General features: G+C 48.1%; 1 long non-coding RNA gene across 3 annotated transcripts; it reads right to left on the reverse strand.

The window, feature by feature from the left end:
* Nucleotides 1-2,436: 2,436 nt before the first annotated feature.
* On the reverse strand, nucleotides 2,437-9,411 carry LOC140639082 (uncharacterized). Of its 3 annotated transcripts, none has more exons than XR_012035938.1 (5): nucleotides 9,284-9,411; nucleotides 8,320-8,700; nucleotides 7,421-7,702; nucleotides 6,302-6,915; nucleotides 2,437-3,102 (listed from the first exon to the last, which is right to left on the reverse strand). It is a non-coding gene; the product is annotated as an uncharacterized lncRNA (long non-coding RNA). The 3 variants fall into 3 exon arrangements; XR_012035937.1 differs by having other exon boundaries at nucleotides 2,437-5,921; XR_012035936.1 differs by having other exon boundaries at nucleotides 2,437-6,915.
* Nucleotides 9,412-22,637: the final 13,226 nt, after the last annotated feature.

Genomic DNA, 22,637 nt, shown 5'->3' on the forward strand with positions numbered 1-22,637 from the left:
ATTCCAGCTTGGGACTCGGCAGGCTCCCAGCCCCGGCTGCTGCCAGTCCCCATCCGTCTGTGTCTGTCCCAGCCCTGGCAGCCAGGAGCCATGCAGCTGGGAGCTGGGGGCTTCCCGGGGGGCGGGGGCTCTCCCAGTCCATCCTGCAGTGGGGCCCTGGGCATGCCTCCGAACCCACTCTGCCTTTCCAGCTGTCTCTCTTCACCAACTCCTTTCTTTGGCTGGTGACCCCCTGATACTGAGGTCCTGAAGTCTGTTTGGAATGATGTTCTCAGGACCTAAGGGGCTGGGGAGGGGGCAGAACGTGCCAACTGCCCTGATTTCTGTTCCCCTTAGTGGGACAGACTGTGCCCTGCTAAGTGTGGGGGAGTAGGGGTCAGAGACGTGGAGACGTGTGTGTGTGTGTGTGTGTGTGTGTCCACACAGGAGGCTTTCTTTAGCTCCCAGTAGTAAGTACCCCTAAGCTTGATTCATGGCAGGGAGAGGTTGCAGGGAAAGGCTGGGGGAGTCGGGGTCTAGTTAAAGAAGGAGCCCATTCTTGCCTGGTCAGCGTGCACCTCTGGGGTGGTGGGACACTGTATCCTGAGTTGATCCCACACACCCAGGTTAGGTCCACCTGGCTGGAAAGTAGGGAGCTATAGCTAGTCCTGTTTTCACAGATGTGCACAGATATGTGTGTGTGTGTGTGTGTGTGTGCGTGTGCGCATTCATATATGCCGATGAGTTACTCCTGAGCCCGAGAAGTCTCATCCTTACATAGCCAGGGTACACCCCTGGCCTCCCTAGCTTACACCTGGCTGCATTCTGGGGCCAGGAGCACCCTGGTAGTGCAAAGAGAAATCCTCTCTGGGGGGAACAGAGGCCCGAACAGACCCCTGTGGTCTGTCCTCAGCTTGGGTTAACCCCTGCCCTGATGGAGGTCAGCACCTGCCCCAGGCTTGAGTAAACTCTCCTCTTTCCACATCACTGATGAGGAGACAAAAGAAGTCAGTCCCTCTAGCAGGCCCCCCAGCCCCCCAGGCAGCCTGGATGCAGTTATTAATATTCCCCGTGTTTATGACCCCTTGGCCCTGCTGACAGGCTCCTCTCTCTAGCCGTTGGAATTAATTTTGTGAATCAGAAAGAGGTGGCGGGGGGATGCAGCCTGTTGGAATCCAGGACAATGATATCCCCACCCGCCCCCCTGTGGCGGGTCCCACTTGCTAATTCTATAAAACAGTCACGGTGTCCAGCCCAGTCCAGGGCCGCCTGCCTGGCCCGGGCTGCCTCATACCTCTGCTATGCTCTCCCCCCGGGAGGGGGCTGGCCCTGGCCCCGATGATTCAGGCCCCCTGACACCTTGCACTGATGTCACTGGGAACTGAGGCCTCAGGCCCCAGGACTTTCTGGCTTGTCGCCTGAGCCCGCGCCTTGCACGGGGCTTGGCCCCGGCTCGTGCCTCTCGTGACCTTCCCATGGACGAGGAGGCCAGGCCAGACAGCCTCTCCCTCACACTGTCCCCTTTCTGAGAGCTGCCTGAACTGGCGCCGGGACGTCCCCGGCCTCCTCGGGTTTCGAGGACTCGTTCTAAAATTAATATGGGGGAATTCGGGGAATTTGTGAGCAAGTTCCCAGAGAACTGTGGCTGCCCCAGGGGCAAGTGTCCCTGCTTCTTCCCACCCTTCTCTGATTTTTATTTCCCTAATTTCCTAGATGGGCAGATCGCCTTTGGGCGAACGCGCTCCAGGAAGGGCAGGACAGGATACCCTGCACCCTGTATGTTAGGGAAGAGTCTTCTCCTTCCACCCCACCATGGAGAAGTTTTTTGAGAGGAGACTTTTATGCAACATATTCTCTTAAGTCATTTGAAATATGTTTGCAAATATCTTGTGAATTGTCTTTTCACTTTCTTGATAGCATCCTTTGATGCGCAAAAGTCTTTCATTTTTATGATACCCGATGGATGTTTTTTCTTTTTTCCCTTGTGCTTTTGGTGTCACATCTCAGAAACCATTGTCAAATTCAAGGTTACAAAGATTTACCTCTTTGTTTTATTCTAAGAGTTCTACAGTGTTACCTTGATGTTTAGGTCTTTGATCTATTTTGAGTTAATTTTTGTATGTGGTGTGAGGTAGGGGGTTCTAACTTCACTCTATTGCATGTGGATACACAGTTGCCCCAGCACCATTTGTTGAAAAAAACTATTCTTTCCCTAATAAACGTTCTTGGCACCCTTGTCAAAAATCAATGGACCAGGGGCATGTGCGCGGCTCAGCAGATGAGCGTCTGCCTTTGGCTCAGGTCGTGATCTCAAATTCCTGGGATCGAGTCCCGCGTCGGGCTCCCTGCATGGAGCCTGCTTCTCCCTCTGCCTGTGTCTCTACCTCTCTCTGTGTGTCTCTCATGAATAAATAAAAATAAAAAAATAAATCAATGGACCACATATGTAATGGTTTATTTCTCAATTTTATTCCACTGAGTTATATCTCTATATATATATCTGTCTTATGCCAGTGTTACACTGCCTTGATCACTATAGCTTTGTAGTAAGTGTTAAAATCAGGCAGTGTGAGCCTTCTGATTTTGTTCTTCTCTGTCAAGATTATTTTGACTATTTGGGGCCCCCAACTATCATATGAACTATCATATGAATTTAAGATGAGTTTTCCATTTTGTAAGAAATACCATTGCGATTTTGATAGAGATTACACTGAATCTGTTTTTTGGTAGTATATTAAACAATATTCATGAATTAGACAATCCACGAACATGGCCATATTTCCACTTATTTAGATCTTCATTTTTTTTTCCCCATGATGTTGTGTAGTTTTTGGTGTAACAAGATTTGGTGTAACAAAATAAATTTGTTAAATTTATTCTGAAATATTTTGTTCTTTTTGATGCTATTGCAAATGGAATTGCTTTCTTGATTTTGTTTTTGGGTCGAGTCATTTAAAATGGGATTTTGGGGCACCTGAGTGGCTCAGTCAGTTAAGTGTCTGCCTTTGGCTCAGGTCACGATCCCGGGATCCTGGGTTTGAGCCCCATGTCAGGTTCCCTGCTCAGCGGGGAGTCTGCTTCTCCCTCTCCCTCTGCCTACTGCTTCGCCTGCTTGTGCGTGCTCTGTCAAATAAATAAAATATTTAAAAAAAAATAGGATTTAACATAAAGTATCAGTGTAGCATCTTTTATGACCCAACTTGTCAAGACCCTACTTCTGTAAAAAGCGAGATCCACTGTGACCTTGAAAGCTAGGTTAGTTGCTTTCAAGGGTCTGAACTATGACCCTTTCTCTGACCTTGGCCTCTGTTGGAGGCCTGGCCTCAAGGCAGACATTGCATCCTCATCCTAGGTCTCTTTGCCTTCAGTCTCTCTCTCTGCCCAGGCCTCCTCCCTACTGCTGAAATGATATTTTTAAATCTGATTGTGTCATTTCCCTGCTTACAGCCTCCAGTGCCTCCCCATCTTAGCCATGAGAACACTGTGAGCTCTTTGGCCTTCTGCTTAAGACCCTTCATCCTCATTAAAGACTTCCATTGCCAGTTGTGTGCTGACAGCCCTCATGGACATCATCACTGAGATGTCCCAGATGCTGCAAAGCCATTGGATTTTGGAGAAGCTCGGTGATGGCACCAGATCAGCTCTTTCCACCTACAGTGCCTCCTTCCTCCCTGCTATCCAGATGCCTCCTTCTTCCCCTTTCAACCCCCTACATTCTGTTACCAAATCCTATAAATTTTATCTCCTAAGCCCTTCTCATGTCTGTCCCCTCTTCTAAACAGGCTTTATCTAGTCACCAGAGTAATATTCTACACTATAGATGCACCCTGATTAAAATCTTTTAATGACCCGCCCCATGGCCTCCAGGGACTGGTCCTGGATATCTGCTCTGAATTCCCTAAGAGGCCCCCTGCACACACACCCCATCTCTGTGCCCATGACAGCTCTTCATCTGGGCCTGCTTGGCAAACTCCTGCTTCTTTTACCAGTCTTGCCTCCAGAGCTACCTCCTTCCCACAGCATCCCCCCCTCCCAGGTAGAATGGTCCCCTCCTTCCAACTGTCAACCATGGAACCCAGGAGGCTCCATCTGCCTCACTTCCTTGGCCAGGACCATGCTTGTTTTTTTTCCGTGCCACAGAGCCTGACACAGGTTTGGATACAGTGGCCATTGGCGAATGTTTGCTGAACACTGAGAGGGTGGTTGGGATGGTTGGGGAGGAATGTAGCCACGAAATGCTCTGGCACAGCTGGTTTGGTACCCCACAGTCATGTCATGCTTGAGTGTTGTGGTGATCTGGGGAGTGGCTGGCGGGTCTGTGGGGAGGGCCTGAGGATGGATGGCTAATGTGGCTCTAGCTAGGCCTGGGCCCTGAGAGAGGCTTTGCATATGTGTCTCCAACCCTCCGCAGCCCTCCCCTTCAGGGCTCACCTGTCAGTTACCCCTTGCCCCTGCAGCTGGGTTCGGCTCACCGCTACTTCCTCTCCTCGTCCTCACCCCTACATCTACTCTGACTTGACTGCTGCCCACTATTCCAGTGAGACCAGGGACCTCCTTATTCATCAAAGTGCAACATCCCTCCTTCTCCTCCTGGCTTCTCTCACCGCCCCCCTCCTCAGTGTCTCCCCAGGACCATACCCAGCTCTCCACAGCCCCAGCTCACAGCCTCTGCATCCTGCATGCTTCCTCATGGCTCCGCTGGGATATTCTCACTCTGATTCTCCATAGCCGTGTGCAGCAGTCTTCCCCACTTGACTGGACACTTCTCAAGGGCAGGGACTGAGAGGGCTTTCCTCACATTCCACGCTGGCCCAGGAAGAGCTCAATAAATGGTTGAAAGTGGAATTCTTTGTGAAATGGCTTACTCCCTGCTTTCCTCTCACTCAGAGATGAGTTATCATTTGCGGGACATAAGCATAGCCTCCTAAGGAGGGAATACAGATTGGACTTTTGGGGATGTTTGTATTATCACTAGGGAAGGTCCTAGGACCTTCTGGGGGTGGGGAGTGGATACGAGGGGACCCCCTGTTATTGGATCCATAATGCTTGCTGTCCAGATGAGGACACCCAGTGTCCCATGCCTCTCTCCTGTTCTGGGGTTCCCTCTCTTGCCTGGAGTCCCCATCTCTAGCCTCCTCAGCCCCCAGCACATGAGCCTGGTGCACAGCCTGGCTCAGTGCCTCCAAACACGAGGAGCAGCCCTGTGTCCCTGGAGGCAGTGTGGCTGGGAGGAAGCCACCCGCCTAGGTCTGAGCTCCGAGCTCACCGCATGGGTTCCTGTCTCCGCCCCACTGGACCTCCCGCCAGTGCCTAATCACTTCCATCTGCCCCACTGACTCACAGGGCTCCAGCTGTCAAGGTTTAAAAAATTTCCAATTTCCTCCCCACCCAGCCTTTCCAGGCTATTTCCCCAGCTTAGGCCCCCTGGTGTCACCCCCTTATACCCAGCCAGCTGCTCCTTCTCATCTTGGCCACACGGAATAGGGGAGTGGGTGGAGGAAAGGGGCTTCTGTAAGGGGCAAGAGCCCTCTTCCCCTAGGGGAGGCTTTGACAGCAGCAGAGAACAGAAGAGCGGGAAAACCAGGGTCAAAGGAGCCACTGGGACAGCATGTCCATTTTACAGATGGGGAAACTAAGGCCCCAGAGCCGGTAGCAGAGCAGGGTATAGGCCTGGGGACCCTGGTCTAGGGCTCTCCTCTGCTGCTTCCTCCGTCTGCTCTCTCTTCCTTCCATCTGTTGCTCTTCCTTTGGACCATGGGAAAGACAGCTTCGGCCTAGCCTGCCCTTCCCCAGGACCAGGGCCACTTGGTGGCCAGGAGGAGTCTCTTCATGCTCCCCATGCCCTGGTCTCTCCTCAGCTCGGTTGCTCCTCGCCTGTCCCTCAGGAGATCTCCTGAAGAAGCGTTTGTACCTAAACAGTATTTCCAGGGCCACTTGCATTCCTGGGGATCGGGTAGTCAGAAGCAAGCAGAAAGAATGGGTCTAGCTATGATGCCCTGTGACCCACAGCCACCCTGGGTTTCTGTCGCTTGGGGCCTGGGAGCCTGTCTCACCCTGGATCTTGGACAGAGTCTGAGGATGATTGCATGAACCACCCTGTCCCTCATCCCTCTTACAGCACATCCTTCATGGATGAACTGTGTGTGTTTGGGGGTGGGGGGTGGGCAGAGATCAGAAGTTTCCTCAGCCTTCAGAGGCAGATGGGCCAGGCCACAAGGGAGTGAGTAGCTCCTAGAGGCCCCCCTCTTTCTTCTCTTGCTTCTCAGGGAGAATGCCAATGCCAGGGACCCTCTCCCGGGCAGTCCCTCCCCTCCTTATTCACCTCTGTCTATTCCTTGTGACTTCTGAGATGCAGTCCTACCCCCTTGTCATCACTCGCCAGGCCAAGGGGGGCGGTGCCCATCCATTTCTGCAGCCCCGCCTTGTCCTTCTTCCTGCCACACACCTGCCTCTGGTTGGCCCCTCCACTTCCCAATGCCGGGCATCTTTATCTGGCCTCTTTCTCCTTCAAACTCAGCTTGAGGGTCATGCTTCCTCCTCCAGGCAGACAGACTTCCATGGGCTGCCGGAGCGAGCTGACGACTGTCCCGCAGGCTAGCTCACTCCTGGAGCTAATGCACAGTTGCTTGGGTCTCCATGTGTGCAGCGTCCCTGGCTCTCAGCCCATGTCCCTCTCTTCCAGAACAACTCCAGGGACAGGTCCCGGTGACTCTGCACCACAGCACCAGAGTCTAAATAAATAGGGCCTGGGGCCCGAATCCTAGCTGGCCTGGGTTGACCAGGCTTTTGTGGAGATGTCCTCAGGGAGGCCCAGGCCTTGGGCCACTCTGGCCTGGACTTCACTCACACCTTGGATGGAGAGGAACATGGTGGGCTGATCAAGCCAGGCAGGCAGGAGGCCAGGGGTGCATCCCAGGTTGGGTGTCCCCATGGGAGCTGTGTGACAGAGCCGGACAGGAGGAAGGATAATGGGGAGGAGGGGTGAGTGGGCCTGGGGTCCTTGTGGACGCATCCCCTTGAACCCCTCCTGGGAGCCCTGCTGCACTCACTGAGCCCCCTCCCCCCTCCCTGTCTCCCCCACTTTTATTAAGCTCCATCCTAAGTGCACCCCACCCCTGCTTGCTGGCTCCACGAGGCATGCTCAGCACAGCTCAGCTGGGCTGCTCCAGGTCTTGATGCTGTGGCCTCTTCCCAGGATTTGGCCTGGAGCCAGGCATTTTCTGGGGAGACCTCCGGCTGGCTCCCCCTCTATGGCATGCTGGGAATGCGGCCCTTGCACAGGCCGGCCCCCTCCGCCTTGGAAGAGGAGCTCAGTCTGGTGGACTTTTAAGGACTGAACAGTAAGCTCCATCCCTGGTCTGGCCAAGCTGTCCTCCGGATCTGGCACAGTCTCTGAGGGGCTTGGCTGGGTGCCCCGGTGGGGAGAGGTCTTGGTACTTACATCGGGAATGAAGTGGAGCTGGAAGCAAGCTGGGTCTAGCTGGGCTTCTGTCCCTTCTTTGTCCGCACTCGGGTGGTGCTGAGGGCTGAGCAGGGGCTCTGGGCCGCTGGTTCCGACTGTTCCCCCTGAGGTGAGCACCCCCGAGGTGCTTCTCAGAGGGGCCTAGAGATGATGAATGTAGCGGTGCCTTTGGGTACAGCCATCGTGTCATGGTGCCAGGCCCTTACCTGATTCGGCCCGTGTTGTTCTCCAATTACTCTGTGTTTTATTACTGCTCCTGTTCTAGAGATGAGAAAAGTCAGGCTCAGAGAGATTAGGGGTCTTGTTCGAGGTCTTGCTGATTGATGGTACAGCCAGGATTTAGACCAGTCTTGGGCTCCCAGTCTTGGGGGCTAGAAGATGAGGCAGAGGTAAGAGGAACATCTCCCCCTCCCATGATCTCTCCCATTTCACTGCAGTTTGGGGCGATTCCACAGACCCTTGGGCTGACAGGTGGCTCTTTGTGCACCTGTGCACACGGCTCCTGAGCTAACAGACTTGTGTCACCTACGTCCAGAGGCTCTGGCCGGTGTGACTGTGACACTTGGGGCCCTTGTGCCCAAACCTTGGCCCTCCCATCCCTGAGTTGCCCTGTCTTTCTCCAAGGGCTGGAGATGGCCTCCCTAGCCCCCATCCCTTCCTGGGTTTGTCATGCATCCCTGGCTCCCAGGTATGGCTTTCAGACTTCCAGACCCTCCACTGCCCAGTTCTGCCCCATGGCACTGTGGGTTCTGGCTTCCTCATCCATCCTGAGGCTCCAGAAGGGCATGGCCACTTCTGGGTCAGCCTGGGTCCCTCGTGTTGCCCTTTCCAGAGAAGCCTTGGCCAGTGCTCCACCAGAGCCTGGGGAGAGAACATACCTGTGAGGAAGCCCTGGGGACTGTTTACACCTATCCCTGGCAGAGATTCTTCTGTGGACCAGGTGAGCCCATGAGTGGGTGAGGGATCTGCCAGGATTCTTTGTTTCCTTTCCTTGGGCCTGCAGCCACATGGTCCCGGATCCCAGCTCTGGTCTGAGATGATGGTCTGAGGGGAGCAGGGCCCTGTTCTAGGACACTGGTCTCAAAGTGCATGTGGACAAGTGTGTGTGTATGTGTGTGTGTGTGTGTGTGTGTGCGTGCAATGCCCTGTGTGTGACTCTGACCTAACTTGAGAGGCTTGCTTTTAGGCAGACATCATCTTATTCTGAAATGATGGTCTGAGCGTGGAGGCATGGCCCTGCAGGGAGGCAGGTAGGGGACCTGGAGTGGGTATAGGGAGAGAGAGAGAGAGAGAGAGGAAGCAGCTGAGGTTCTCTGCTTCTTGACTCTATAGAAACAGGCTTCACGCTCTCAGCCAAGTCTGGGATCTGAGTGGTGGAGATGGAGTGGGCTAGGCTACCATAGGGAAGGAAGAAGGGACATGGGGGCAGGAAGGGGCTTGTGGAGGAAAATAGGGCCAGGGTGCTGAGCAGCCTCAGATGAGGAGCCTCGCTTGCCCCAGACTCCTGGCCCTTCTTCCCTCCCTGGACACGGAGCAGGTGGCAGCCTTCCTCAAATGTCCCCCCCACTCACTGTCTGGGTCCCAGACGTGGCCTCAGTTTATGGGGCGATGTTCCCTCCCTGGCCAGCTTGGCGGCCACTTCAGACATGCTCGTGCCTGGATGCCCCCTGCCTCGCTGAGGACGGAGAGCACAGTCTGCCTCCCCCTGCCCTAGCCGCCCCCGCCCTGCTAATCCCGAGCGACCGGCAAGGCCAAGAATGTCTTGCATACTCTGGCGGGCGGGCTAGCCACGAAGCCTGCTGGAGGCGCATGAATCACGGCCCCCGCCTGCCAAGTACTCACTTGGGACGTGTTTGAGGCTGGCCGTGCCCAGAGTTGATGGGGAGAAGGGAGGGATGGGGACCTGGCAGCTGGGATGGGCAGACAGAGCAATTTTGAGGGGAGAGATGTCTGCTGGACTCATCCCTGGTGGCAACACAAGAAATTATGTTATAGAATTTTAGAAGCCTGGAATCAGAGTATTGACTTCTCGGAATTCCACAGTCTGAAATGCAAGATTCACGGAATGTCACATGGCACCCCTCGGACAGCTGCTGCCAGGGTCCCGTGGTGCAGGTGGGGAAGGGGGGAGGGTCTGAGAGGAGAGTTCCGCTCCAGGGCACGCAGGTCGTCAGGGTTAGAGCTGGGTGCCCAGCTGTCCTGTCCTCTTCAGTCCCTCACACTCGGGCCCTGTGCCACACAGTCAGCAGTGTCTGAGACGGTGCCCCCCAACATATCCACATACTCCTGGATGGTGGAGAGGGGTGGGAGCATTGGGGGTGTCAGTGGTAGAGGCCCTCTTGCGCTCCCCCACTTACTCCAAACACCTAAGCCACCCCATGGAGACTCCCGCCTCCCTCTCTGCAAAATCCTCCTGCCCTGCTGGCCTGCCCCTCCCTTTGGTACCCAACACAGAGGGGGCCTGCGTGATGCTGGAGTCCGGTCCTGCCATCTGTACCTGCTCACTCACTTATCCAAACACTGTCCACTGAGTGATGAATGTCCTCTGGGCACAGAGACCTCACCCCAGCGACCCCCCTGCTCTCCTGGGTCTGCAAACCCTTCTCAGCCTCAGCACGGCCCCACCCTCAAATTGCTCTCATCCTAAGATGAGACAAGTCACTCTTGGTGCTTCATCGGCCCACCATCGCTGCCCCTGGCGGCTTTCCCCCACTTCCTCACTGCCCATTCTCTCTGGAACCCTCTCCGGTTTGGCTCGTGAACCCAGGCCTCCACGGACAGAGGGATGGATGCTGGAGCTTCTGTGGCTGAGTACCACTGCTCCTCCCCGTGCCTACCTCCCCCCACCTCCCAGGCTGCCTGGACAACCCCACCTGCCATGAAGCCCCTGCACATCCTGGCCTCTTCCTGCCACTCCCAGCGCCTCCCTCTGAGCTCATCCTCATGCCGGTGGTCTGCCCAGGGCCCTCTCTCTCACCGTCCTCTTCCTGGGCCAGTGGCCTGATACCAGATGCTGGGATGGATGATTGCCCCAGTTCTCCCCATCCGATTTCCAGCCCCCTCCCCCGCCCCCACCAGGGTTCCAGACTGGCAGGTCCAGAACCAGATGTATGTGCCCAGGGGGGGTGACCCACCGGTCCGTCCACTCAGTAGCCCAGGCTCCCCGAGCCCTGCTCCTCCCCAAGCCTCTCTCTTTCAGTGGAGGGCCCCATCACCTACCTGATTCCTGGGCAGGGACTCCTCCCTTTCCCTCACCCCCACCCTTGGTCCTGTTGCTTGACCAAAGCCAATCTATATGATCCCACGACTTTAATCTCTCTCCCTTCTCCATTTGCCTTCATCCCAAGCTCAACCTTTCTGACCCAGACTATTACTATGTGCACATCACTCGTCTTTGCCCCGTCTTTGCCCCTCGGAGGCCCTCCACGGGGAGCCAGGGGGACTTCTTCAAACATGAGCCTGACTGCTGTCACTCCTCAGCTCAATCCCTTTCATGGCTCCCTACTGTAGTTTCCCCCTCCCCGAATGCCCCTCCAGCCTCTTCTGGCCCAGCACCCCACCTCATGTTCCACCCACCTCCTTGCTTATCACCCCCAACCACACTGTTCCGATTCTTCCTTCTAATCTTCTCCATTTCTCCTGCCTGGAATACCCCTCCCCTTTCTTGTCTCCACAAACTGCCCACCCAAGCCAGGAGACCCCTTCAGGTCACTTCTGAGCACCCTGCACTTACCATGCTCTGGGTCGGCACTGCCTGGCTGTGTCCCCTATTCTCGTGCCAACTCTGTAGGGCAGGACGGTGCCCAACCCTTCTGAGTGTCTCCAAGGGCCTGGGATACACGGAGTGCCCAGTATGCACTTATTGAACAAATGAACGCATGTAGGATCCCTAGGAGGCCTTAATTCTCCTCTGGGGCCCCTGGTGAGATGAAGTGACCCAAGGGCACCCCCACACAAACTGTTCTCCCATCCGCGGGCCTGGCAGGTCTGTGTTCTGAGTATCTCTGCCATGGGCTGATGGCTGGTGGGTGTGGGAACTTATTCTCCTCTGGGGCATCTAGCCCCATGAAAGAGGGACAGAGAGAGGTGGGTGCCTGGGAGCTGGGAGGGCTGGCAGCCAGTGGAGCAGAGGGGTGGGTGGTTAGGGGATCATGGGCCTGTCTTGGCTGGCACTAGCTCCATCTCTGGGGCACCAGGTCCTTTGAGGGTTTAGCTGCGGAGGGGGCATAAGACCTGTCTCCCCAGTCTCCCTCAGCCCTGCCCTGGAAGCCCAGGCTGAGAAACCAGGGGCGGAGAAGCCAGTGGAGAAATGGAGTTTGCACCACAGCCCTCAATATGTTTGCAATAAAGGGGAAATGGAAAAAATGTTAATTTAATTTTGACAGTGCCCTGGGGACAGTGCTCATGGCTCTGAGCTCTCCAACTGCCACCCTATCCAGCCCTGCTCAGGAAGACTCCAGGGAGCAAGGGAATGTGGGGTCGAAGGGTGAGATGGTCACAAGCGCTTGTCCCAGAATGTCCTCCTACTCCCTGTCACTGTGCGGGCTCCTCCCTCCATGAAGCAGCCTGCTTAGGGCTTCCAGAGCCATGTGCCTTTTAGCCAAAGGAAAGCTGCTCACCAGGGCCAAGGAAACCAGCTGCTCACCGCATGTGCCCCCCAGAGCAGGGCCCAGGGCTCTGAAAAAGACCCCCAGGCTGGGAGGTACCAGCTCCTTCTGCCTTGACCTAGCATTGCCCCAAATTCCTATGATCCCCACATCTGCCCCAATACCTGACTGCAGAGCTGTTGACTTCTCTGCCTGGGGGCCTCTACATGTCCCTCCAATTGTCACCTTTGGAGAGGTAGGGGTGGCACAGGGCTCAGGGACATGGCCTCAGCTCCTTCAGAGGCTCTCAGGTGGTGGCAGCTGTCACCCCAGCTGCTCTCATTCGGATGTCACCTGCTGCATTGACTTAGGGTCTCCTGAAAGCAGACCTTAAGACAATGAGACAATGACTTGGGTGCAGGTCTTTTATTTGGAAAGAAATCCCAGGAAACACAGGTAGGGTTGTACGGAGAGGGAGACAGGGTCAAAAAGTGTGCTAATGAGCAGAGACACTGGGGCTCACTCCCCCTGGGGACTCTGACAGTGCTGCACGATAGAATCTTCTACCACAATGAGGATGTACTGAGTCTACATTGTACAATCCGGTAGCCCCTGGTGGCTTGTGGGCTACCAAGTATAGAAATGTGGCTAGTACAATGGAAGAAATGAATTTCTGCTTTTATTTAACTTTCTTTAACTGTAGGGCAGTCCCGGAGGCTGGGTCCTTACCCACTGACAGGGGCTATGCCTGCGGCAGTCAAGTCCCCCGCAGGGTGGCACCCAGCAAGTTCTCTGGTGCAGAGAGCCCCCAGGCTGAGAAGACAAAAGGCAGAGGCGAGAGCAAGAGCGGAGCCTCCAGGTGCAGGCAGGTTAACTTAGGTGGGCAGGGCGTCCAGGGCCTGCGCTCTCAGTGCTCTTGTCCTCAGTGCTCACTCCCCTGTGAATATCTCCAGGAGGACTCCCGGAGGAGTCACACGCTTCCATGCTCTGTTGGGCTCTTCCCCTCCACAGCATTGTCACTCTCCACTCAGTCACCATGACAGATCTCCATGCCACCTTTGCTGTCGCCCAGAGGGCCCACCTGCCCACTCAGGACCACATTGGCCACACCTGCTCACCTGGGCTGCTAGGGCCGCTGCGCCCACCGTCCTGGGCCACTGCTTGCTGCTGCCTTTGGCTGACAGTCCAGGATGTGAGGGTGATTGTTGCAGCCAGTGACTGCCCCCTTCGTCTGGGGGCTGGGGTGGAGGGCTGGTCAGCCGGGCAGTGGAGAGGACAGTTCATTTTCCTCTGGCACCTGCCCCCTCACAGGGTCCAGGACACAGCTTTCTGATCCTGCCATGGCCCATTTTTACCCCAGGATGACCCAGGTGCCGAGATCTTAAGGCACTCTCTGTTTCTGTCCCTGTCTCTCCCCGTTGGTTCTGTTTCTCTGGAGAACCCAGACTGATACACAGCACAAAGGCCAATTTATTAATTTAAGGCATCTTTGTGTTCCTAAATATTTATTAAGCACCTTGAACCGTGGTGGGCTCTGAAGAAGTGGCAGTGAGGCAGCCCCATGCTGGCGCGTCTCCTCCTTGTCTCTGGCATCAATGTCATCTCTCCAGAGGAGCCCTGTTGGACCTTTCCTGAAACTGATTGCCCCACCCCATTATTATTCTTTGTTTCAGCACCTTCAAATCATTATTTTTAAATTATTTTATTAATATCCTTTTGGGGGGTTGGGAGAAAGGGTCTGTTTTCTCTTTATTTAATAGAACCTAAGTGCCAGGAGGGCCTTAGCTCAGAGGAGACCACAAATGTTTGTTGCATGGCAGATGGATGAATGGATAGGAGATGCCGCTCCTTACTCTCAAGGCCCTCACATCCAGTGGGTGGCTGGGGGGTGGGAGATTGGGTTCAGGGCTCCCGACACCTGTAGGAGCCTTAATGGAAGATCTGAAGAGGTCTGCATCCTGGTAAGCTCAGCAAAGTCTTCCCATGTGGCCTGAATGCCAATCTGTACCCCAGCCAGTCGGCCAACACTCTATTTTTACTTTTTTAAAAGATTTTATTTATTCATGAGAGACACACAGAGAGAGGCAGAGACATAGGCAGAGGGAGAAGCAGGTTCCTTGTAGGGAGCCTAATGAGGGACTCGATCCCAGGGCCCCAGGATTAGGACTTGAGCCAAGGGCAGATGCTCAACCACTAAGCCACCCAGGTGTCCCAACACTCTATTTTTAAAAGAATCTGTTTTATTTTATTTTTAAAAGATTTTATTCATTTATTCATGAGAGACACAGAGAGAGAGGCAAAGACACAGGAGGAGGGAGGAGACTCCATGCAGGGAGTCCGATGTGGGACTCGATCCTGGACTCCAGGATCACGTGCTGACCCAAAGGCAGACGCTCAACTGCTGAGCCACCCAGGGGTCCCTTAAATGAATATATTTTAAAAACAATTTTATTGAGGTTTAATTTACATACAATAAACTGCAATCATTTTAAGTTCCATAAGTTCTGACAAATTCCAGAGACCCATGCGACCCCACGGCAATCAAAAGAGTTCCCTTCTGCCCCTTTACAAACCAGCCCCAGATAACTACTAACCCATTTTTTGTTAGCATATAGCATATGCTCCTTTCTCTGTGGCTCCTTTTGCTCAGCACGCTTTTGAGAGTCAACCACATTGTTGAGTGTATCCGTAATTCCTTCCTTTTCACGGCTGAGTAGTGTTCTGTATTCCATCAGGTGGACCATTTGTTCATTCATTCATGGGCTTTTGGATATCAGGAGAATTTCCAGTGTTCGGTGGTTATGGAGATAGGTGTTATGAACATATGCATAAAAGCCTCTGTGGAGACAAAGGTTTCCATTTGTCTTGAGTGTCACTCAGAAACGGGGTTATGGGGTTGCACAGGAAGTGCATGTTCAACTTTACAAGAAACTGCTCTCCAAAGCGAATGTGCTATTATACATTCTCAGCTGCGGTGTGTGAAAGCTCTAAATGCTCATTGACACTTGGTGTTGTCAAGTTTGTTTCAAAGTGTATTTTTGGGGGGCGCCTGGATGGTACAGTCCGTTAAAGGTGGGACTCTTGGTTTTGGCTCAGGTTGTGATCTCATGGTGGTGAGATTGAGCCCCACGTCGGGCTCCGTGCTCAGCTGGAGTTTGCTTGGGATTGCTCTCTCTTCTTCTCCCTCTGCCCCTCCCGCTCGTGCTCTCTCTCTCTTTATGAAATAAATAAGTCTTTTAAAAAATCTATTTTTCATTGTAGTGTAATTTATTAATTTACACCTTTGTAAATTAATACAATTACACATTGTAGTGTAATTAAATTAATTTACACCTTTATCTTAAGTGTAGCGTTCAACCAGTTTTGACAAATGCATATCAAAACACAGCACATTTCTATTACCTCGGAAGGTTTCCTGTGTCCTCACCCCTCAAAATAACCACTGATCTGATTTCTATCACCATAGGTTAGTTTTGCCTATTTTAAAATTGTATATAAGTGGAATTATATGATATGTATGTGCTCTTTGGGGGTCCAACCTCTTTGACTCAGCATAATATTTTTGAGATTTATCCAGGATGCAGTTTATTCTTTCTTCCAAGTTCTAACCCATGGGATGGATATGCCAAAGGTTCTTTATCCTTTTTCCTGTGGATGAGCATCTGGGTTGTTTACAGTTTGGGATTATTTATTTATTTATTTTAAAAGATTTATTTGTTTCATAGAGAGAGAGAGCACATGAGTAGGAGGGGCAGAGGGAGAGGGAGAAGGATTCTCAAGCAGATTCCATGCTGATCTCGGAGCCCTACTGAGGGCTAGATCTCAGGACCCTGAGATCATGATCTGAGCCAAAACCAAAAGTCAGATATCCAACTGACTGAGCCACCCAGGTGCCTACAGTTTGGGGTTATTATTAATAAAGCTGCTATGAGCATTTTTTTCAAGTCTTTTTGTGGATTTATGTTTTTCATTCTCTTGGGTAAATTATCTTTGTTAAACTAATAACTCTATGAAACTGTTAAACTAAACTAAAAAAAAAAAAAAGAAACTGTTAAACTATCTTCCACGTTAGAAGATAGTTGTTGTCCAATTTACCCTTCCACCAACAATATATGAGTGTTCTAATTGCTCCATACTCTGTAAAACTTGGCATTATCAATCTTTTTCATTGTAACCATTCAACGGCTATATAGTGGTATCTCACTGTGGTTTGATTTGCGTGTTCCCTCTAATTAATGATGTCAAGTACTTTTGGATGTATTTATTGTCTACTTATTTTTTCTTCAGTGAAGTGCAAAATCTTTTCAAGTATTTTGTGCATTTTGAATTGTCTTCTTATTGGTTTGTAGAAATTCTTTTTATTTTTTAAAGATTTTATTTATTTATTCATGAGAGACACACACACGCATAGAGAGAGAGAGAGAGAGAAAGAGAGAGACAGGCAGAGAGAGAAGCAGGCTCCCCGCAAGGAGCCCGATGTGGGACTCGATCCCAGGACTCTGGGATCATACCCTGAGCTGAAGGCAGATGCCCAACCGCTGAGTCACCCAGGCTTCCCAGAAATTCTTTATATATTTTGCATTTTGAGTTGCAGGTCAGCTATATGTTTTGTGAATATTTTCTCCCAGTCTGTGGCTATTCTATTCATGTTTTTTTGGTCAGTGTCTTTTAAAGAAGAGACATTTTTAATTTTGATGAAGTGTAATTTAAATTATTTTCTTTTAAAAATATTTTAAAACTTAAATTTGTTTTTTTTAGAAGTTAATGATTTTTTTTAATGATTTATTTTTTAAAAAAAGATTTTACTTATTTATTCATGAGAGGCACACAGAGAGAAGCAGAGACATAGGCAGAGGGAGAAGGAGGTTATCTGCAGGAAGCCCGATGTGGGACTTGATCCCAGGGACTCCAGGATCACTCCTTGGGCCGATGGCAGACACTCAACTGCTGAGCCACCCAGGCGTCCCTTTTAAAATATTTTTTAAAAATAAATATTTACTGACCATCAGGTCCAGGTTGGAAAAAATATTCTCCTGTTTTCTTTTAGAAACTTAGTAATTTCATCCTTTGCTTCCAGGTCTAGGATGCATCTCAAATTAATCTTTGGGTATGTATGTAGAAGGGATCAAGTTCATTTCTTTCCATATAGATACCTGGTTATTCCAACACTAGGTGAAAGTCTTTCCTTATTTTATTGAATTGCTTTGGCACTTTTGTTGAAAATCAAGTTAACTATAGATGTGTGGCTCTATTTTTGGACTTCTCCATATTTAGATCTTTTTCAATTTCTTTCAGCAATGTTTTGTGGTTTTTAGTATACAAGTATTACTCCTCCTTGGTTTAATTTGTTGCTAAGGGTTTTACTTTTGGATATTATTGTAAATGGAATCATTCTTTAAATGTCCTTTTTGCACTGTTTGTTGCTGGTGCATATAAAGACAACTGATTTTTGTGTATTGATTTTGTATCCTATAACTTTGTGGGATTTATTAACTTTTACAGGTGTGTGTGAGTATGGATTCTTTAGAATTTTCTACATATAGGACCATACTATGTGAGTAGAGATCCTTTTATTCCTTTCTTTCCTATTTGGATGTCTTTTATTAATTTTCCTGCCTAATTGCTGTGGCTTGAACTTCTAGTACTATGCTGAATAGAAGTGGCAAAAGTGGGCATCCCTCTCTTGTTCTCGACCTTCAGGAAAAAGCTTTAAGCCTCTCACCATTGAGTATGATGTTAGCTGTTGGTTTTACATATATATCCTTTATTTTGTTGAGGACACTCTCATCCATTCCTATTTTATGGAATGCTTTTTTGTTTGTTTGTTTTTTAAATCAGGAAGGGGTATTGGATTTTGTCAAATGCTCTTTCCACATCAATTGAACTAATCATGTTTTCTCCCTTCCTTCTACTGATGTGGTATTTTTTTTACATTGCTTGCTTTTCATACATCACACTTGGCAGTAGTGTATGATTCTCATAATATGCTGCTGAATTCACTTTGCTAGTATTTTGTTGAGGATTCTTGCATCTATATCCATAGGGGATGTCAGTCTGTAGTTTTCTTGTAGTGTCTTTCTCTGGTTTTGGTATCGGGGTAATGCTGGCCTCAGAGAGTTAGCAAGTGTTCCCTCCTCTTCTATTTTTCAGAAGAGTTTGAGAAGAATTGGCGTTAATTCTTTCTTAAATGTTTGGTTGAAGCCATCTGGTCCTGGGCTCTTCTTTGTTGGAAGGTTTTTTTTTTTTTTTTTTTTTTAAAGATTATTTATTTATTTATTCATGATAGACATAGAGAGAGAGAGAGAGGCAGAGACACAGGCAGAGGGAGAAGCAGGCTCCATGCAGGGAGCCCAACGCGGGACTCGATCCCAGGACTCCAGGATCACACCCCGGGCCAAAGTCAGTGCTAAACTCAGGTGCTAAATTTCAGGTGTACAATGGGCCGAAGGCGGTGCTAAACTCCTGAACCACCTGGGCTGTCCCTCCTTTTCTTTCTATAAACTCAGTAGTGATGAAAGAGTTTCATTTCATTTCATTTCATTTCATTTTTATTTTATTTAATTTCATTTTTCATTTCTCTCTGTCTCTGCTTCTCTCTCTCTCTCTCTCTCTCTCTCTCTGCATGAGCAGGGAGGGACAGAGGGAGAAGGAGTGACGGAATTCCAAGCAGGCTTCACACTCAGCAGGGTCTCACGATCCTGAGATTATGACCTGAGCCAAAATCAAAAGTTGGATGTTTAACCAACTGAGCCACCCAGGTGCCCCTCATTTCTTATTTTAGTAACTCGAGTCTTCTCTACTCTTTTTCTTAGTCAATCTAGTGAAAGATCTGTCAGTTTTGTTATCTTTTCAAAGAACCAACTTTTGGTTTTGTTGATTTTATTGTTTTTTCTATTATCTATTTCATTTATCCCCACTTTACTCCCTATTATTGCATTCCTTTACTAATTTTAGGTTTTGTTATCTTTCTTTTTCTAGTTCCTTAAAGTATAAAGTTAAATTATTGATTTGCGATCTTCCTTTTTTTAAAATAAAATGTAGGTGTATCCTGCTATAAATTTCCTGCTGAGCACTGCTTTTGCTACATCCCCTATGTTTTGGTATGTTGTGTTTTCATTTCATTTGTCTCTAAGTATTTTCTAATTTGCCTTGATTTCTTTGAACCATTTAAAATTGTGTTGCTCAGTTTCCATATATTTGTGGATTTTCCAGTTTTCCTTCTGTTACTGATTTCCAGCCTCATTCCATTGCGGTCAGAGAAGATATGATTTCAATCTTTTAAGATTATTGAAACTTGTCTTGTGGCCCAATATATGGTTTATCTTGGAGAATGTTCCATGGGCCCTAGAGAAGCATGAGTATTCTGTTGTTGTTTACTGGTGTGCTCTATGTAAGTCTGCTAGTTCTAACTATTTAATGGAGTTGTTTGTATTCTCTTTTTCCTTTATTAGCCTTCTGTCTAGATGTTCTATCCATTATTGGAGGAAGGGTATCAAAGTCTTGAACTTTATTGTAGGATTGTCTATTTCTTCCTTCAATTCCGTCAATATTTATGTTTTTCCTTTTTCCTCCCTTTTAAAAGTTTTTAATTCCGGTTAGTTGACATACAGAGGAATATTAGTTTCAGGTGTACAATGTAGTAATTCAACACTTCCATACATTACCTGGTGCTCATCATATCAAGTGCCCTCTTTCATCCCCATCATGTATTTCAACCATCCTGCCACCCCTCTCCCCTCTGGTAATCATAAATTTGTTCTCTATAGTTAAGAGTCTGTTTCTTGAGGTTTTTTTCTCTTTCCCTCTCTCCCCCGGCCCGCCACTTGTTTGTTTTGCTTCTTAAATTCCACACATGAGGGAAATCATATGGTATTTGACTTTCTCTGACTGACTTATTTCACTTAGCATTATACTCTCTAGATCCATCCATGCTGTTGCCAATTCTGTCAATATTTGATTCATATATTTTGGAACTCTTTTGTGAATAAATGTTTATAATTGTTATATCTTCTTGATGAATTGATTGTTTTATTAACATATAATGTCCTTATTTGTCTATTGTAACAGTTTTTGATTTAAAGTTTATTTTGTTTCATATTAGTATAACCATCTCAGCTCTGTTTGTTATAGATTGCACAGGAAATCTTTTTGTTTTCTTTTACTTTCAATCTATTTGTGTCCTATGCCTAAAGTGAGTGTTTTGTAGACAATATGTAGTTGAATTATTATTATTTAAGAATTCAATTTTGCCAATCTCTACCTCTTGATTTGGGAGTTTATTCCATTTACATTTTATTAAAGATTTTATTTATTTATTCATGAGAGACACGGAGAGAGAGAGAGGCAGAGACACAGGCAGAGGGAGAAGCAGGCTCCATGCAGGGAGCCTGACGTGGGACTCGATCCCAGGTCTCCAGGGTCATGCCCTGGGCTGAAGGCTCGCTAAACTGCTGAGCCACTCTGGCTGCCCCTCCATTTACATTTAAAGTAATTACTGATAAGGAATGACTTCTGCCATTTTACCGTCTCCTGCATGACTTCATTTGTTCCTCATTTCCTCATTATTGTTTTCTTTTGTGTTTGATGGATTTTTTTTTTGTAGTGAACTATTTTGATTCCCTTCTCATTTCCTTTCGTGTATATCTTTTATATATTTTCTAGTGATTACCATGGAGGTTATAATTAATATCCTGAATTTATAATAATTTTATTTGAATTGATACCAACTTAGCTTCAATAGCACAAAAAAACTCTCCTCCTATACAGTTCTGTCTCTCCCATCTTTATATCATTATCAATTAAATCTCTATGCATTGTGTGCTCATTAACATAGATTTATAATTTTTAAAGTGTTTTGTCTTCCAAATCTTATGGGAAATCAAAAGAGGTGTCATAATCCAAAATTATAATAGTATTGGCTTTTATATTTATCTACATAGTTATCTCTACTGAAATTTTTTATTTCTTTATATGGCTTCAAGTTACTGTCTAATGTCCTTATATTTCAACTTGAAGGACTCCCTTTAACATTCCTCATAGAGCAGGTTTACAAGCAATGAACTTCTTCAGGTTTTGTTTATCTGAAAATGTCTTAATTTTACCTTAAATATTTGAAGGATAGTTTTACTGGATATAAAATTCTTATTTTAGGGCACCTGGATGGCTCAGTTGGTTAAGCATCTGCCTTCAACTCAGGTCATGACCTCAGGGTCCTGGGATCAAGCTGTCCTTCTGCCCCTTGCCCCAGCCCCACTCATGCTCTCTCATGCACTCTCAAATAAATAAAATCTTAAAAAAAATAAAATTCTTATTTTTTCTTTTGGCACTTTAATCATCTCTCTCCTTTTTGGCCTCCATGGTTTGTGATGAGAAATCAACTTTTTATTTTTATTTTATTTTTTTAGAAATCAACTTTTTAAAAACATTTTTTTTTAATAGACTCCACACCCAACATGGGACTGGATCTCATGACAGATCAAGAGTTGCATGTTCTACCAACTGAACCAACCAAGTGCCCTGAGAAATCAACTTTTAATGTTTTTTGTAAATACTTTCTCTCTCTTGCTGCTTTCAAGATTCTTTCACAAGTTTTTTGTCTTTTGACAGTTATGATTTGTTTCGATGTGGATTTCTTTTAGTTTATCTTATTAGGAATTATTTGAGCCTTTTTTTTTAAGATTTCATTTATTTATTCATGAGAGACACAGAGAGAGAGAGAGAAGCATAGACACAGGCAGAGGGAGAAGCAGGCTTCATGCAGGGAGCCTGACATGGGACTCGATACTGGGTCTTCAAGGATCACACCCTGGGCTGAAAGCAGCACTAAACCGCTGAGCCACCTGGGCTGCCCGAGGCTTTTGATTTATAGATTCATGTATTTCATCAAATTTGGGGAGTTTTTGACCATTATTTCTCAACAATTTCTTTCTATCCCCTTTTCTCTCTTACTTTTCTGAAACTCCCATAATGGGTATATTGATCTGTTCCATGGTGTCCCAAAGGTTTCTTAGGCTCTGTTCATTTTTCTTCATTCTCTTTTCTTTCTGTTCCTCAGACTAGATCATTTCAATTGTTCTATCTTCAAATTTTTCATTTTTTTTCTTCTGTGTGTTCAAATCTGCTGTTGAATCCCCCTAGTGGATTTTTCACTTCAGTTATTATACTTTTCAGTTCCATAATTTCTTTCTGGTTCTTAAAAAAATAATTTCTGACTCCTTTTTGATGTTCTTATCTTGTTAATCTATTGGTCTCTTGATTTCCTTGAATCTTTGTTTTAATTTTTATTAGCTCTTAGAGTATATTTAAAACAGTTGATTTTATGGTCTTTATCTAGGAAGTCTATGTCTGAAATTCCTCAGGAGTGGGCTACACTTTCCTGATTCTTTGTATGTCTTATAATTTTTGTTGAAAACTAGACATTTTGAATATCATAATGTAGTACCTCTGGAAATCAAATTCTCTGTCTTCCCCAGGGTTTGTTTCTGTTTATTTTTAAAATTTCATTTACTTATTCATGAGAGACAGAGATAGAGAGAGAGAGAGGGGCAGAGACACAGACAGAAGGAGAAGCAGGCCCCATGGAGGGAGCCCGATGCAGGACTCAATCCCTG

Source organism: Canis lupus, chromosome 8, assembly GCF_048164855.1.
Source record: "Canis lupus baileyi chromosome 8, mCanLup2.hap1, whole genome shotgun sequence".
NCBI lineage: Eukaryota > Metazoa > Chordata > Mammalia > Carnivora > Canidae > Canis > Canis lupus.